Source organism: Paramisgurnus dabryanus, chromosome 6, assembly GCF_030506205.2.
Source record: "Paramisgurnus dabryanus chromosome 6, PD_genome_1.1, whole genome shotgun sequence".
Lineage (NCBI taxonomy): Eukaryota > Metazoa > Chordata > Actinopteri > Cypriniformes > Cobitidae > Paramisgurnus > Paramisgurnus dabryanus.
The window spans coordinates 29,444,337-29,450,601 of NC_133342.1; positions in this window are offsets into that span (position 1 = coordinate 29,444,337).

Genomic DNA, 6,265 nt, shown 5'->3' on the forward strand with positions numbered 1-6,265 from the left:
CTCAAAATTTATGATCGGGAAGCTTCTTTCCTGTTATGCTTTATACGAATATCCCTGCACATCCTGTCTTTAAACTAGTGGTGATGCAGCATTTTACTGTATAAAAAAAATGTTTTGCTTGTAAGCACAGTTTAAAAGAAGGCCAGGAGTGTCATGCCAGCACTAATATTAAAGAACGTTTTTAAGATTTGTCTGCAAGTTGTTTCGATAAAATGCTGTCGAATACCATAGACCAGGGGTTCTCAAAGTCCGGACTCCGGTCCGGATCCGGACCCGACGGGAACTTGATCCGGACCCGCGTCCACTTCATATTACAAGTGCATTAATTTCTATGTGATTGATTAAATGTGTGCATTTACTACTTTACAAATGCATATTAAACTTGTAAACCATTCGTTTAGTTTTTTTGTTCTTTTTAGATTTAAGAGTATTCCTGGTCTGAAAATAAAACTAATTATTTAAAAATTTTCTGTGTGACGCTGTAGCCATCACACCCAGATATTATGCAACGCTACTTTATGTACTACGGCTTTTGATCAGTAAGTCCTTATCAATCTGAAATCAATGTTGGTTTGAGTCGTTTAAAACATGCATATGAAAAAGCAACACTCGTCAAACATAATCTTTATACATACATATTCTTTATTATCATGAAAATACCTGAAAAGGTTTGAAGAACAGCAATATAAATATATCCTTAAGACATTTCTTGGAGCTGTGTGTGTCTGGTTCTTCGTCTGCAGCGCATATTAAGTTTCTACCTGAGAGCGCCCCCTGGCTTTTGGATGTAGTGGCATTTCACCGTAATTCATTGAGAAGCATAGCAAGAATCATAAACCAATTTGAAGGCGTAATATTGACTAAATTATTTATCTTTTTACCTGTACTCAGAAAAGACATAGGGCCCTATCTTGCACCCAGCGCAATTGACTTTGTCAGTGACGCATGTATCATTCGTATTTTGCACCGGCGCACAGCTGGTTTTTCCCTCCACAAACGCACGTCGGCAAACTAGGGAATGAACTTGCGCTCCCTGGGCGGTTCAGCGCAAAAAAAGAGACGTGTTCCGGCGCAAACCATCCCTGATGCTATTTTGCAGTTTCAAAAAACAATTGCGCCACTGACCAGAAAAAAAAAGTTTAAAGTCAGTGGCGCGTTGCACGTGGTTCATAATGCTATTTTAAGGGCGCATGCTTGACCATAATGTATAGCGTGCACACGCGCATACACTTTGCATCTAATCTACACAGATGCAACAGTTATTTTTGCAAATCATAAATTGTTACACAAAAAAATATTAATACACGAGATAAGGGGAATCATAGTGGTGAGCATTGTGGTGATAGTTTTTATTTATTGTGTGGCTGCGTTAAAAAATTATCATGCAAATAACGATTAAAATATTTTCATAAGTTAATAATAATAAGTTTGTTGTGTGGCTGTATTACGTTTATTTTATGTAAATAATAATTCAAATGTTTTCACAAGAAACCTTAATGTATGTCAACTTGATTTGTAAGAGTACTTTGGGGTTGGACCTTGCTTGCGTTTCTTGGGTCCGATTTCAAAGCTGGTAAATCTGTCATAATAATAGCAACCCGCCATGGAACTTGCGCCCTTGCGTTTAAAGGGAATGTTGGATAGCGTTCTGATTGGTTTATTTGACGTTACGCCCCAACCACACCTATGAATAATGAACCTACTTCAGACCAACCCCTTATTGATTTGCGCCCGGCGCAAGAGTTATTTCTCACGCCGGGAAAATAGCAACAGCGCCCAAGATCCGCCCACAAACTCACTTGCGCGTTGCGTTTCAGATCGTTAAAATAGGGCCCAAAGAGTGACTGGAGACTTTTTTGAAGTGGGGATGTACTTAAAGGAGTTTTGCAGTTAAAGTTTGTTAAAAAAAATGTTAAATACCAATGAAATGACTAAGATGACATTTATGAAAACAAACATATCATGTCTAATGACTGTTTCATTGCCATTAAAGTGAAATTACTAAACCTAAGCATTATGTCATAGTTTGGTTTTTAGTTTCATCCTCATCATCCGGGGAGAGTCCTCGGAGGTGGCTTTGCCGAATACGTGAAGTGGTTGCTTGTTTCGTGTGGATCACCACTGACCGTGGTTGACGATGTGAGTCTCACTTTCACACCAGAGACCAGTCAGTCACCTCCCCTCTGCATGGAGCCTGAGCATACTGCAGACATAGAGCCAGAGCCCACAGCGACTGACCCATTCGCCGTGGGAGTCCTGGTGAAGTTCGAGGGGTTTGAGGTAAGCTCTGCCCACACTCCCACCACTGAGGGTGAGCTAATACTGGACTCATAAAATTTGAATCAGAATGAACTTGTTTACAGTCTATCTCCTCAGCTGGTCCCACCCAGCCCTTCTTTGCCTCAGCTGGTCTCACCCAGCCTCCTTCTCCCTCCTCCTCCTTTATCAACAGCAAACTCTTCAGTCCTGAATCTAAATGTTGGGTCGGTTGCACATTGGGAACCCCAGCTGCCTGCTACCTCGGAAAAGACATTTCCTGTGTCTCCTCCTCCAGTCTCCGGACTCCATCGCCCCCCAAACCCTTAGTCTTCACCTCGATCTGCACTCCCTCATCTTCATCGTGGCCTGTTATCCCACTAGCACCTCCAGGCTCCCTCGTTCCCCCGGCACAGCCTTGGTCAGTCGTCGTCCCACCCCCATCTCAGGACTACACTCCTCGGGCAAAGCCTTGTCCCTCCATCCCACAGACTCTGTTGGGCTCCTCCTTCCCTACAACTTCACTTCGGTCCTCTGTTGCTCTGGCTCCACCGTGGTCTTCCAGATCACCTTCAGCTCCACCTTGGCCCTTTAAAGCCTCGTCCACACCCGTGCTCTCCATCTGCTCGGCTCAGCCTGGGTCTCCACCACCCTCGCTCGTCCCCCAGGCCAGATCACCACCCTGGCTCCTCCCTCCTGCGACTCTGCCCTGAGGCCTCATCCTTGCTGGTCTCTGGACAACGCCTTGCTCCTACTGCTCCGGGCTCCTTCCACCATCACCACCCAGACTGTATTGACTTTTTCATGCTCTGTTTATCCCATTTTCAACCACTTTGTTGTTCTTTTGGTTACAGCGCAAGTAGGGGAGGTGAAGTACTGTCATAGTTTGATGTTTAGTTTCATCCTCATCATCACCTGTTCATTTGATTAATTATCGTCTTCACCTGTCCCTTGTTAGCCATCCTCGTGTATTTAAACTGTGTTCTTCCTTTGTCTCTGTCTGATCTAGTCTTGTGAATGTCATTGATGTTACTCTGCTCGTCATTTAAGTTTATTGTGTTATTCTGATTAAAGATATATATTCCTTATCTCCTGTGTGTGTGTAACCATGACAGCATAAGAACCTGATAAAAATGCTCATAAAACATGTCTGGGTACAGAGTGTGTTAGTTTAGATATTTCTAATTTGCACAAATGCTTTTAAATATTCAAAAATGTAATCTTTTTATTTTAGTCTTTTATGCAAAAACCACAATCACAGTCATTTGTTCTTCACTTTTATTTGAACTTGTGCTGCTGATGTAAGTGTAAGAAATTTCATAAGGTTGATGGAAGAAAGCAAGTTTTACTTCCCTTTTGGCTGACCTCACAAAATGATTCATTTCCCCTTTTTTTTGCTTCCTGTAGTGATTCCAAGCAAATCTGTTGTGTATGTCTTTTCTGCTGAGTTTGCAGGATAAGGATGGTCAGAGGTCTGGGAATAGCAGTCATTGGAAGACATGCATTGACTGGCATTGAAGCTTAGCGTTATGAGTAAGAAGAATCCCACACATTTGCACAATTGCAATGTTTCATTTGACAGAACATCATGTTCTCAGTCATGTCCCAATTTTGTAAACTGCATCCCCCATTCAATTAAATTATAGGATGTATAAACACTTTGTGCACAAAGTTTAAGACTTGCATTATCTCTTACAGTATATATCTTTAGTACTGTATATGTTGCTCAATAACCTCAAGGGGTCAAAGAATCACAAAACAAAGGTTAATCTAAATACAGTAGGTTCTTTTTTTCTTCGCATTTTTTGCCATTTACCTCTTTAAAAGCAAATGTAAAAGATGTAGAATATGAAGATAATACATTTATACATAATTGCCTGGCTCATAAATCCACTTCTTGGAACCAGCGTCTGTTACTGAATCCTCCATATAAACACACTATTGCCTAATGTAGGTGATACAGTACTTCCAGTAACCAGTACACTGGACTGTATACTCATTGTAGTCTGCACTATATACATTATACATAATATTTAATCATAGTTGTGTGTTAAGAACCTGTTGACTGTTGCTCCTGTTCAGATGGACTACCCGCCTTTTGCAAATTAAACTATTAAATCTAACATTGCACACATTTAGAGATATACAGAGCTTGCTGTCAAACTATTGTTTGTCTTGTTACCAACAACTGCTGGAATACCATTGAGACTAAAGATAATTTTGTAATCTTGCTTCAGGAAGCAATTAAAACCATAAAAGCAGGTGTCTGAAAAGTAACAGTTGAGGTTGCTGAGTACACAGTGAACTTTGACCCAGATCACTGATAAACATCCTTCATTCATTACAAATGATTGAGATAAAGACTGATCTCTTGTCACTGTGACATGTCCCATAGGTTTCATTCACAGAGAAGTTCGAGGAACAAAGCAGTTCAATGAAGAAACTCTGATCCTCTTCAGAATGAGAGGACTACTCTTACTGCTACTCTGTAAGGCCAAATGTCTTCTTGTTACATCTTGCATTATGAAATATATGCTGTCTCCAAATTTCTGGCTCTGATGTCTTTATACAGTTGCTAGCTTTGTTTTCTCACTGCTATGTATTTTGCATTTTGTAAACAGTTTCAACAGGCTTGGCCACCTGTCCTGATGGACAGTTCAAGTGCATTCAGTCAGAGGAATGTGTTTCTATAGAGCAAGTCTGTGACTTTCTCATCAACTGTAAAGATGGATCAGATGAAGAGTTTTGTGGTAGTTACTACATTACTGTCACAGTGCATGTTTAATTCAAATTCTCTTATGAAATCAGACTGATATTATGTTTTCCTTTATGTACTTTGTAGTAACATTTAGTGGAAAATGTATTTTTATATAGGCTCTTGTGACTTTGACGAACATACATGTGGATGGATTGACATCAGTACTGATAACTTTAAATGGAGCCTAGAAATGGCAAACATCTCTGCTATTCCTGGAGTGGACCATACTACAGGATCACCTTGGGGTAGGCCTTTAAGCCAGTGTGAGCATTTGCTATCATGTATATGGGAATTGTAAGATTATATTTTATAAATATATAGGTGGAGTTATGCATGTAGAAGGTGACAATCAAGGACTCTTCTCAAAAGCAGTTCTCCAGCACACACTTCTCCAGTCCACTCAACTCGGATGCAAGATAAGGTACAAAAGCATCTAATTTAAAAATGATGTCATCATTTACTTACCTTAAGGTTGTTTTAAACCTGTAAGAGTAACACAAAAGAAGAAAATGTAATAAATAATGGTAACCACATAGTTGATGGTATTCATTGACTTACATAGTAGAAAAAACATTTACTATGGAAGTCAATGGATAGTCAATTGTGTGCTTAACATAATTTATCAGAATATCTTAAAGATATTCATAAAGAAGCTCATACAGGTTCAGAACAGCATGAGGGTGAGGAAATGATGACAGGATTTTCATTTTAAGGTGAACTACCCCTTTAATTAAAGGATAATGTATAGGCAGCCGGTTTTTATCGCAAAAATAAGCACCGACAATATGATCTGCCCCCCAGACAGGGGCTCATTTCCCAATAACAACCATCTGCCTGTACATTATGTCGCTAATTACACTGCTATTTAAATTAGGTAAGGAATAGGGATGCATAACGATTAATCGCGATTAATCTATAGCAGAATAAAAGTTTTTGTTTACATCATATATGTGTGTGAACTGTGTATAATAACTTTGTATAGATAAATGCACACACATGCATGTATATATTTAAGAAATGTTTACATGTGTATATACATCTGTATATTTATTTATAATTATATATAAAAATAAATACTTAATATATATACATATTTTTTCCTTCAAATTATACATGCATGTGTGCATATTTATATATACATAATTATTGTACACAGTTCACACATATATGATCTAAACAAAATGTCACAAACACGCTATTAGCTTTAATCATTTGTAAATATAATGTCATATATGTTATTAAAATAAATAT